Here is a 13,578-nt window from a genome sequence, read left to right on the forward strand (position 1 = left end):
ATGAACTCTTTTTAGCTCGGATGCAAGTTAGGACGAGGAACATTTTTTGTGTATTTGTTCAGGCTCGTACTACTTTGCTCGTAGAATGTGTTTTGGACACTAGCTCACCTACCTTTGCCTACCTAATTCTTTACTCGCCCAATTTCTTGCCCTTGAACTTGCTTGTCTCGTGCATTACTCTCCTGATGCTAATCTCGTCTTCCCCATGCCTACCCTTGTCATTTCTCACTTTATTTGACTAAACTTGTACTCATCTCATGATTCACTTATCTAACCCCTTACCAGCCTAATACTCTACCCATCTAGGCCATTGCTCGCCCAACATTTTATCTAACTCATTATTCACCCGGTGTTCTTTTGCTCGGTATTCTCTTCTCAACTTAGCTCATTCGCCCAATACACTCACTTTGCTTACCTTGTTCCTTGCCCATAGAACACTTGCTTGCCTAATGCCAAAATAAAATTTTAACTTAAAAGTGCCCTGACCATCTCTTCTCCAAATGTAGAAAGGTCTCATAGAAAAGTTAAGATTAAATTTCTACTAATTGGTATAGTCATCTAGGGTGCTTGTCGAGGTTAAGAATTGTTGTATCGTATCAGATATTTACGTGTTAAGGCTGGGGGCAAGTTGGGAAAGGCTCCTAATGGTTAAACAAATTACTTGGAAAGGCTTGAAATTATGAGCTTTCAATTTTTGAAATGATCCAAACGTGATACCCATGTTGAATGGTGAGTGTAGGTGGTCATGTATAGTTCCTAGATTGCTTGAGAGGGAGATATTCTTGCTATTTTAATAATTTCAATGGGGCTAGCTCCAATTGTACCGTTGACTAATTCTTTTGGAGTGTGGCTAAGATCTGGCAAGTTTTCCTTAGAACATTATAAATGCTACCAAAACATACTTCAGTCAGAAGTGTGCAACTTAATAAGTAAGGAAGTCTTGTAACGCCCTAAAAGAAAATCGATAGACGAACTTCTTTAGACCTTAAAAAGGTCATGAAATCCCAAAAAGATTCCATGAATCAAACAATCGATTAGATTTTAGTCTGTTAGCTTGTTCAAATCCTGATCCACTATGAAGAAGAAATTGTCTTTCGATTTATTTGAGGCACTTAGGAGTTTAATTTTATGAAATGAATTGCAGCATTAGACTCGTAGGAATATTTAGGACTTCATGGTGTAATAAAATGTTACGATTTTTTCATGTGAAAAGTAACTCTTTGGGAGATCACCACGTGACATATGGTTCAAATAGCTATCAATTCACTATGTGGGATGTTCAAATCAACCTAGAATCACTAGAATTTTTTTTTGGATACATGGCACAAACTTAGCCATCTATTTGGAAATCCAATTGACACTTGTCAAGAGAAGTACCAAATGTATAAGGAGAATGCAGTAAAAACCAAACAAGTGAATAGGCATCATTATCTCATACACTCGAGCACTTTTTGGCTAACCAAAAAGGGGGTTTCAACCCTACTTAAACCCAAAACCCCAAATCGTTAGGGTAACTGAAACCGTAAACCTCAAAACCCTAAACGCTTGTGGGTGGTTTTGACTAAGTAAATCCTACTTGGTTTAAGCCACTTCGACAAGCAAACAACCACTCAAGTACACTCTCTTACACCATCATCCACTCCCTTACACCTTGGTACTTGCATTTGAGCAAGAAAATCGGCAATGGACTAAAACTCCAACCGAAAGCTTCTTTAAACCCCAAATGGAATGCATTCGGTTACACCTTTGTTAATCTAGCCAAAACCCTTAGTTCCCCTAAGCCTACAAGCTTTCTCCCACTTACAAGACCATATCATGGCTGAATTTCCACCTCATTTTCAGCTACAAATAGTTGCAATTATGGAAGGTCAAGCAAGCAACATCACTACTAAAATACACCTCATTCTGCAGCATCGATGCAACCCACATTCCAGTAGATTTCCCTTCTCATTTTTGCAACCAACCCTTACCTCTTGTGTCACAGACTTCAACCACCCAAGGTCAGCCCCTGTACCCCCCATGCCAGCTTCTCAGTTCCTCCCACACTTGCATAATCTTCCTTTCCTTCCAAGAGAGAAACCGAGGGAGCTAGATGAGAGAAAATTATGCAGCCCACTTTTCTTGAGTTCTGGCCTTTGTAAGTTATTTCTTCTATCTCAAATCTCTTATATTTTGTTTAGTTTTAAGTCTTGAATACTTGGGAAAGTGTTGGGAAAATCTTATTGGAGGTTGATGGTTGAATGTTGGAGTTTGGTGATGGAACTACTCGGTTTGGATGTCGTTGTTGAACCTTGGAAGTTTTGTGATGTTTTCATAAAATTTTTTGTGAATCTCAGTTCCATGATGTGTTTCCATGATTTTTTTGTGTAAGTTGTAGTTTGATTTAAATCATATTAGGTTCTAATAAAATGGTTTTGCATGATCTACTAAGTGTTAGAAGCTGAATCCTCCAAATGAGTTTTTGTTGGTTTATTTTGTCATTTTAGCCTTATGATCTTGATTCTATAGTTTTGATTTTTGAAAATCTTTTTCTTAAAGCTTTGATCTATGGATTAGGTTGGTTTTTTAGAGTTTTATGACTTAGATCTTGTTAATTTTTTGACAAACGTGAAAAGAATATGTTTTTATGCTAGGTTTAGAGGCTCTTGAATGTAGTAATGTTTTGGTGTGATTATTTGCTATGACTTGTTGGGTTTGATGCTTAGATCAAGTTAGAACTTAAATATGAGGTATATAGGTGTATGGTTTTAAGATTTCATGCATGTAATCAAGGTTTAGTCTCATTGTTTAAGTCAAAAGCATGTTAAGTTTCAAAATATATGTTTTCTCTGCAAATCCATTTTCATTTGTTGAGTAATGTGATGTGATTTTTGTTGCTAGTCAAGCATGGTACCCACTTGGTTTGAGTGATGACCATGTTAGAAGTTAAATTTGTGGAGTCCTTGGAATTGAAATGTAAGTGACAGACCAAAAACACCAAGATTAGGTTAGATTCGACCTAATCTTGATGTTTTGTGTGATTTTTTGAAGTTGTGAGTTTATGATTTTGTGTAATGCTTGATCAAGTGTCATGACATGATTTTAGACTAGGGGTTTGATGGGATGCCCTAGATTCCGTTTGGGATTTGACAGTCTTTGAAGTGTCGAGACATGCAACACAAGATTATCTAACCCCATTCATGATAAATAAAGATGCAATGTATCTAGTATGCATATAGCAATATGCAATATTCGCAGCGTATAATTTTTTTCTTGAACAATACTATATACCAAATGTAACATATCCCAAAATAACATAAGCATACTTCAAAATCATATGATAGCAGACATCCAAAAGTTGTTGCAGTGCTTGTCTAAAATGTCTGTAACGACATGAGTACTGGAGACAACGCTCATTGAATACAGTAATAAAAAGAACATAACTACTAAGTTAGCTTGATGAGTTACTCTTGCAAGTCAGTTAAGATAGTCATGATCCTATCTAAAAATCGGAGTGCTGAAGTGATAAGCTCTTCATCGTCGCGTCGTTGCCTAATCGACCTCCTCTAGGTGATCTTCTGCTGGCTTTTCAGGTCCTCACGCATGACTTATCATTCTGGGGGAATGGTAGTTGGGACTACCACGTGAAAATTTCAGCAAATTAACAACCAATTTAAACTAGTAGTATATAGTTGCATGCATGACAGTAAAGAGACATAAATGCTGACATGACATGACTTGGAAAATAGCATGATATATGCTTACATAAGTTGAAAACTGACATGAACTAAACTGACATGAATTAAAAGCTAACGTGAACTGAAATTTGAATGTGAATTGAAAGGACATGTATTGAACATGAAACTGACTTGATTGAACATGAACTTGAAATCTTGTTAAACAATAAGCTGGTTGATTAAACATGACATATGCTTTACAGAAAATATGAATGTGACTTGCCTTGATTGAACTGAATTTAGCATGAACTGAAACAGACTTGAATGTGACATGAACTGAATGTGAACTGAAAGTGCTTGACATGAACTGAACTAACATGAACGTAACATGGACTAAACGTGAGCTAAAAATACTTGAGATGAGCTGAACTAACATGAACATGAAATGCCCTTACAACCAAAATGATTTAACAAACTATTTCGTTAGAAATCGAAGAGCAATCAGAAATTCCTTCCAACATATTTCATTCGAGATATTCAGAAAATTAGAATGATTATGCCATTAGTATTTTAATGGAGACACCCTAACAATCATAATGATTACACCAGAAATACCTAGTAATAGTTTGAATGAAAATACTTTGACAATTAGAATAATTACGTCATGAGTATTTTAGTAGAGGTATTCTAACAATCAGAATGATTACGCAAAAAATACCTTGCGTGAATTATCAATGGAGATACTCAAACAACCATAGTGATTATGCCACTAGTACCCCATGCATGACTGACTGGAAAAATATTTCTTGTTGGACTTGTATGACTTATGTCGTGGCGTAACATAACGTGACATATTTGTGTGACTAATGACATGGCATAACGTGGTGTGTAATAGATAAACATGTACTAGAAATAAATCATGGCATGGCATAACATGACATGTAACAGATAAATATGTACGTGAAATAAAAATATGGCATGATATAACATAACATGTATATAAGCATAACAAACATGAATGATGGTTTCTTACCACTACACATACACAAATATCCTGGAAATAAGTTAGATGCCAACTTACAGTGACTGTAGTGTAACATACGTAAAAGAAGTGAAAGAGCATGAACTAAAATGAGATGATTCTAAGGGGTTAAAATATCCCTCTACATGTGGCAAAATTATCATTTCATCCCTCTACATGTGGGAAATGACAATTTTAGCCTAAATTAAGGGTTTTGCATACTAACTCCAAATTCTACCAATTTTGTCCTAGAAAAATTATATGCATCAGCCATTATTCACTATCACACACCCCACATCTTAAGAAAAAAAAAAGTTATAGGTGTGGGGTGTGAAAGTGAATAGTAGTTGATGCATAGAATTCCTCTTTTGCCCTAATACCAAATATGAAATCAGAAAAATTTAAAACAATACGCAACCATATAGTACTTAATGCAAATGTCTTGATTTTTGTTGTAATTCTTTCAAACTTCAAACCAATTTATGCAACATATAAAGATCATATCCTATCTTTTAAAAATATAGTAAGAACACAAAATATACTATTTCACAAAAAGCATAAACTTCTCATGCTAAAAATGTTAACACATCCAATCTCAAACAACCCTTAGATGCACTTGGACTATTTCCTTTCCAATAAACTTCAACGATTTCAAAAGTCTATAAACTCAATCTTAACATGTTTATAAATCTGACCTAATATATAAACATGACTTGAACATCAACCAAGAACACAAAATTAACATTTAAACTACTTAGCATGCTCATATAGTCTAAAACGAGTACCATGTGTTCTTGACTTAGAACACTCACTCTAAATCCAAAATATTAAACAATTAAACCTCAAAGAACAAACCTACATGATGTTAATCAAGTTCTAAAGATGATTCTATCATAAAACCTAAAAATCATATGGCAGAATTTTCATAAGAACCTTAAGCAACCCAAAAGCTTCAATATCTAGCCATATCTGAACTTTTTCATGCAAACATGCTTCCAACAATTAATCAAACTAAGTACCTTAAAAAAAACTCTTTCAACTCTAAATGAAAGTCTTAAGAAAATCATATAAGAATTTCATGGCCATTGGAATAGGTTTTAAGAACCAAACATCACCAACATCTCAAAATAGAAACTATTTTGCATGCTCCAGATTCAACTCCAAAGAAAATATTTATAACTCCTTAATAAAAATGCTAACATGCTTTGAATCAACTCATAACATGTATAAAAATGCGCTAGAATTTCATCATATTAATATCAAGTCCTAAATTGAACAAAAAGTTCATCAAAGTATTAAGATCTCCCAACTTCATCCAATCGTCATCTAGTATGATCTCTGGGTCTTCAAACTCACATTTCACGAACCAAAACTCCACAAAAAATACATCAATGTAAACTAGACACAAACAGGAACAATTTTTATGAAAGAATTTTTGTGAGAATATACTTACGAAGCCTTCAAAATATTCAAGCAAAATTGGTTAGAAACACTGCCAGAACCCTCCTCTCGAGTTCTCTCCAAGAAAGTGAAATGAAATTGACAAAAAAATAAAGGGTCTGGCATGAAAGAATTAAATAAGAGTAGAGGCTGAGAGGGGATGTGATAATGACCATTTGATGGTGGTTTTTTAAGAGAAAACCATGTGCACAACCTTGGGTAACAACCCATGGTATTTAGCCTTGGAGGCTGCCGAGTGATGTGGGTGGTTGTTTGAGCTCCCATTAGCTACTATTTGGGCTGACAAGGACAATGAAAATGAAAGTATACCTAGGGAAATGGGGGAAATTTCCTCAATAGGCCATGCTTGGTTGGTGCTTTCCGGTTGGCCCTAATAGGCACAAACCGATTAGGCCTCATTTAGGGTTTAAAGAGAGTTTGGTTTGGAGTTTCGGTTTCTATCAAGCCCAAATTTAAATTTTCTTGACCCAATGAATTTATCAAGATATAAAAGAATAAAATATAGTGTAATTACATAAATTTGAATGGTTAATAGCATGTGAAAATAATTTAATCCAGTAATTAATCACTAAGCTAAAACTGGCCAAAAATAGGGTTTAGGGAACCGTTTAGGTTTACGGCTTCCACCAACATCTTAGGGTTTCAATTGGATCTCAATGGTTTGGGGTTTCACTAGGGTTGAAACTCTCTTTAGTTTGAATAACATTTGGCTTAGGTGGCATGATCACAATGCTTGATTTTAGTTCATTTCCTTCACATTCACATGGTTCCTCTTAGTGTCAAGTGTCTTATACTATTCACAAAGTGTAGATAAGATCTTGCCAAATATCCAAATAAAACTTCTCTATACTGATTTAGACAATTCACACTGATTTGAAAATCGACTAGACTGGGTGCCACATAACATTATCACAGATGTTACTATTCACTTCAAAAATGGCAAAAATAAACATTATACCATAAAATCTTAAATATTCATACGAACCTAGTGGAGCAATTCATTTTGCAAAATTTGACACCTAAGTGCCTCGAAGAAACCAAAAGGGTTTTCAAATAGTTATCATCTAGAAAAATGAAAACTGTATAATTACGCTGTAAAATTTTAAATAATCATCTAAGACTAATGATGTAAATTTTTTTCTCAATCTCATACTCCTAAGTACCTCAAATAAATAAAACAGAGTTTCTGACATCATAGTGGATAAGAAACTAACTAAGCTAACAAACTAAACCTAGCGTTACTAGATTCGTGAAACCTTTCTGGGGTTTTCATAATGTTTCTAAAGTCTAAAAAAATTCATCCACTGAATCTCTAGCGGGCTGTTACATTTGATATTGAAGAGTTGTTAATTTCGAATTGAGCATGTGAGTGTGATAAATGGTAAAGTATAGCAAGCAAAAACATGTTTTTGTCGGCCTAGAGGAATTTTTATAGTAGGGATTAGTTTTTTAAATTCTAAACCCATATTTGGACTTAGGATGAAATTTACATGAGGTATGTAAATTTTGGTATGTTTTCGGGTCCATTTGCAATTTCCTTAAATTTAGGAGCTAATTTGCAATATTCCAAAAGTTAAGGGGTAATTTTGTAAATTAAGCCCAAAGTTAGTAAGTTCTATTTTTATATGGATTGAGTGAGAAATTCTTACCCTAGAAAGTCTTTCATTTAAGCCTACGCTATGCTTACGTTACACACAACATTCTGTAAGTTAGCTTCTAACTTTTTGTAGTATTTTTTTTGTAAGTAAGGTGGTAAGTTGCATTAATTATATTCATGCTTTATTTATGCCTATTTAGTTATTTTATAATATGTTATGCCATATTATATTATTCTGCTACATGTCATGATTATCACTTACTTGCCATAAATGTCATGTCATAAACCTACAAGCATGCCACAAAAATATTTCTAAGTCATGCATGAGTCATTTTATTTTATCATGATCTCAAGTGCTAGGATGAGAAATTATCCTAGTGGAACTCACCTATCCACTATGGAGTGTTTAAAATGGAGTGAAATCCCATGAGTTGACAAAGTATAGTCAACAGGTTTCGAATGAGACTTAAGTAACTGCTTTTTGAAGTCAAGCACCAAATATTGGTGGGTGCCAAAACATGCTACAAGTACAAGTTATGGATTTACCAATGGGTAAAGCCTTCATGAATGATATACTCACAACTGGCACATGGATATGTAATGTGGTATTGTACCGGCAGGAGCACATGATCTATCGAAAGCCATGGAGCATCCATTATCACGTTATCAAACATGTATATGTATGAATGTCTCATGTTTACACAAGCAAGCATGTCATGTTTATGTCAAGTTGTTATGTTTCTAAGTTAGTTCATGTATAAGCAAGTTCATGTTCATCAAGGATACATGTAATGTTACTCTGATTTATAAATCTCAATGTGGTAGTCTCAACTACTATTCTTCTAAGAATGATAGATTATGTATCAAAAATCGGAGAAACCGTGCACCCCTGGCCTGCTGGATTGCATCGAATAGGTAGTGGAGGAGCCTCATGAAGTTTGTGGAGTTGATCCTCCAACTTTTTGATTTTATTTTAGAATTGATAGCTGAGTTGCGTGAGCAACTTGGTGTTTAGTTTAGCTTTATATTATGTCTGTAACTATAGAGATCTGCTCCCGTACTACGTTGTCTTGATTACAGACTTGTTGGATGGATTATATGTCTTTTGATATGTGAATATTAATGGAAAGTGTTCATGTTTTGGAATTAGCATTCTGGTACAATGTACATTGCTAAAAAAAAAAAAAGTTATCCGCTGCGATTACTGCATATTGTTAGAAGCATGATAGGTGCATTGATTCTTAACTGTCATGAACGAGGGTCTATGACCTTGTGTTGCATGTCCCAACACTTAAACCTCCTTCAAATCCCAAGCAGAGTTTGGGGACGTCACAAATATAGTATTTGCATATTTACCATGGCTGACTTCATCCTAGATTATTTGTCCAGCAAGAATCATTGTAAAATGGTTTTGGAAGCACTTAAAACTCTTCGAAGAGAATCCTATCTACTAGCTGCGAAATTTTTTTAAAAAAATAATAACTTGTTTGTGCCACAAAAATCCAAAGAACTTATAAAATTAGTTAATTAATACAAACCAAAACCAAGTAATTGTTGTTGCTATGATAGATGGGGATGAGTATATTCTAGCTAAGGGTGCAAACAGAGAAGGTTTTTTTGGTTCTGCCCCTATGGATCGAAATGTTTTATGGCAAGCCCCAACACAGCTCCCTTATAACGTGAATTGGGATGCTAGGTTTGAGGAGTCCACTCACAGAATGGGGGTAGGGATCATAATCAGGGATGGTGGAGGAGATGTTATTGCTGCTTTGTGTATGCCAGGGAATGCTACTAAGAATGCTATGGGGACTGAAGTAAATGCACATTGGAGAGCTATAACTTTCTATGAGGAAATTGGTATTGAGGCTACTATTTTGGAAGGGAATGCAATGAAAGTCATAAAGGAAGTGCAAGCTAGTGAGGAGAATTGTGCATGGTATGGACAAGTAATTGAAGATATAAAGTTGAAGTGCCGATATGGACAGAGATGGTTACTGCAGTATGCCCCTAGAGAGAGTAATGTGGTAGTTTATAGACTTGCAAAATTTGCTCTGCAATGTGAGGATGAGGTAGTCTGCTTAGAGGATTGTCCAGATTGGATAAAACCTTGTATCCAACTAGAAAAATTATGTATTTCTTCTTCTGTGGAATATGTTATCTTTTAAAAAAAACAAAAAAACAAAAATCAAGTTGAATAAATGTTATGATGGATGCCGGCGCCGGGGAATGAATCTAATTACTTCTACTCACCCAAGTTTGCGTGTCAGCCTTGGATCATGCTTCTCTATTAATTCTTGAGTTATGTGAAATGAGTTTTGCTATTTTAAAGTTTTTATAGTATAATTACGTATTGTTTATTTGAAAGATAAGTTTTAAAATTTATTTAAATTTTAATAAAATCTATTATATTTATTAAAAAAAAAGATTAAGGCATCAATACATTTTACCTAAGCTGTTATGACATTAATACATCAGTGATTTATTTGATATGTGAACGAAGAAATTTAAATATATTTATTATTTGATGTTCAAAGACTTCTTTTATTTGCAACGTCACAATATGGTATGTGATTTTACACACAATCTCAATGGATTTAAGCTTTTTTAATGGAGAACAAGCATTAGGCCGCCATTTTTCACTTGTTAAAATGTCTAATGATTTTCTTTTGTTTTCAGTGAAAGAGACAAAATATCTTGAAAGGAAAAAACAAAAAGAAAGTGATAGCTCACTCTGAACAGTGGGACTTTTTGATGATTCCATTGACCAATCGTGCACGCCATGGCTGCATCTCATTATCAAACTTGGCGTTATCCTTTTTCTGAACTGAACAGGATCAAAGACCGTAGTAATCACTAAGGAAACTGATTATTCTTGACTATTTTTTTTTATAAAAATATTTTAAATAATTATTATTATTGTAAATAATTTATTATAAATATTAATTTTTCATATAATAAGTTTAAGTGATGTGAATAATATATATATTCTATAAGTCGACTTGAAAATATAATAATTCATTTAAATTTTATGTCCACTCTTTCCTTTTTACCATTGATATCGATCTTCTTTGTCCCCTTATCTAAATGCTAATGGTGGTCGTGTAAATTCAGCATCATTGTTATTCAATACAATTTCTTATGCTATCATATTTATATAATTAATTATTTTAAGATTTTAATTATTTAATTATTTAATATACAAATAAGTGTAAACTAGCTAGCTCGCTAGTCCAATCACTACAACAAGCTATTTCGTCTCAAAATATTTTTTAAGACGAAAAAAATTCAACCCGAGCTCGTTCCAACAAAATTGTGCCAAAAGATATATTAAGACAAAAATCACCATTTTGCACCAAAAATATCTTTTGGGACGAATTTGAAGGAAATCGTTCGAACACATTCGAACGGGAATTTCTTTTGTCACGGTTGAAATTCATCCCAAAATATCGTTTGAACGGTTACAATTTTACGTTCGAACATACTTAATGTGTTTGAACGATTGTAAAATACGTTCGAACAAAAATAAATTATACACACGTTCGAACGGTATTAATTTAGCTTTCCATTCGAACGTTAAAAGGTCAGATCAAACGATATAAGCGTTCAAATGGTATATGTTATGTTCGAACACTACGAAAATAAATGGAGTTCGAACGGTACGTGATCGTTTAAACTCTATCCAATTAGAGCCTTCGAACGTTATGTGGTCATTCGAACGATAACTTTTTTATTTAAAGTCAATAATAAAAAAACTAAATAGACATTCATAATTTGGAAAAATACAAGAGACTGTTTAATACTCACATAAGTTTTATAATAAGTGCGAACTAAATAAATAACCGTGAGACTGGCATTGTTCGTATATAAATAGATAATCCTAAAATCTATACGCAAAAAACCATCAGTTGCTTGGAAGCCTATACTATTGCATAAGCTGCTGCATTTAGAGTTGCAACTGTCTTCTGAACTCTTCTTGTTATTCTTCATGTTGTTTGAGGCACATCTCCATGTCTGCTTATTTTGCCAATTGAGCCACTAACTCATGCTGCCTTGCAGTCAATTCTTCGATTCTGGAATTCGCATTCTCTAGCGCTATAGAAGTCATAGATGCAAACCTGAAAGAAGAGAAAGAGGGAAAAGGCTTTACACAGCAACCCAAACCCATCAAATATCCTGAACGTTGACCCAGGACTTGTGTAAAAATATCAATATCACTTGTTGAGGAATTTTGATCTAACGCAGATTCAACACGTATGACAACTATTTTATCCTAGACATATATAAAATAAAGAATTAATGTCTTCATAAATATTATAATATAACTAATTAAATCAAGTTATAATACTTACATAATTTTTTCACGGGCATCAAGATGAGTCCACTCTCCATTACGATCAGTGTGCGATGCATCATATAATTTTATTAGATCATAATTGGTATCTGAATCTTTATACAAGAAATATGTGTTAAGATATAAAGTCATTATGATTGTCCAAATAATTAGTTATATCCAATAGAAAAAAATAGCAATACCAATTTCTTGGAGAAATGATGGAAAGATCTTGAGTCTGCATGATGATTAATCTTCAATTTTGATCTATTTGTTTTGTTTATAGCACTTCGCTCCTGCAAATAAATTGAAAATATTATAAAGCAAAATGACAAATAGGACAAGTAAAATAATTAAATGTAATTATACCTGATATGATGGATTCTCAAAAATGTCACAAAGTTTTTTCCACTCAGAAGGTCGAACATCCTGAAAAGGATGTTGGCGTGCATCTTCATTCTTCTCAAACTTATTATAATGCTCGTGACACCTCGCCTTATAATTGCGGAATGCATTACCCATAAGCTCTTCCACAGTCTTACGCTCCTCTCTCCGACCAAAATTTAATTCTAAATCATCCTTGAAAAAAATAGTCACAAACACATCATCATTTATAATATTCTAAATTTAAGTAAAATATAGAAATTTATTCTATTGAATCAATGTTTAAAACATTACCAAACAATACTTCTTGTTAAGCTCTTTAACATCTTGGGGGACTTTCTTCCATGAAGTCGTTGCCAAAGGTGCATAAGTTTGTGTAAGAGCACCCACATGCGATGCAAGCCAAACTACTGGTTGTCCTTTGCTTCTGGTATGTTTGTCACGAATGTTAACCTTGATCTTACCCACCTTACGATATTTTCCAACGTCACCCCTCTAGTGGTGCCTCGACCTTGACGAGATTGTACTGTAGACTTTATAAAATATAACATTATAATCAATTTCTGTTATATGTCTACTATAGGACCTTAATTAATAAATTTTATGAGTATTATATTCTTAACTTGTTCTATAGAGTCAATCTCTAATGGTGAGTCTGAAGGAGAGCTAAGAATAGGTGGAGATGGGTTGTGAACTTTCTTCCTCTTTGATGGTATAATTTCAAACAACTGATACATTCAATAAGTAAAATGTTTGTCATCAAGTGTAATGTTAACACATAATTAGTCAATCATAATCTGTATCAGTTTCATTCGACAATTCGCTCTCATCATCTGTAGATACTTCAGATGATTCAACATGTTCCTCAGCTGTCGCATCAACAATTTCAGCCACAATATCTTCTCTATTTAATGGAATCATCTCATACTGACTCAAATCCACAAACACATTTATGGTGGATTGACTCTCTTGGTATGCTTCTTGAGTAGAGGGGTTATCTTCTTCTTCATCTTGTCCTTCCGCTTGAAGGATAACATTATATATATTTCTTAGAGAATATTTTTGTATTACTCGCCATTGATTTTCTAACTTCAGGTCATCTAAGTAGAATACTTAAGATGCTTGAGAA

This window comes from Juglans microcarpa x Juglans regia, chromosome 8S, assembly GCF_004785595.1.
Source record: "Juglans microcarpa x Juglans regia isolate MS1-56 chromosome 8S, Jm3101_v1.0, whole genome shotgun sequence".
NCBI classification, from domain to species: Eukaryota; Viridiplantae; Streptophyta; class Magnoliopsida; order Fagales; family Juglandaceae; genus Juglans; species Juglans microcarpa x Juglans regia.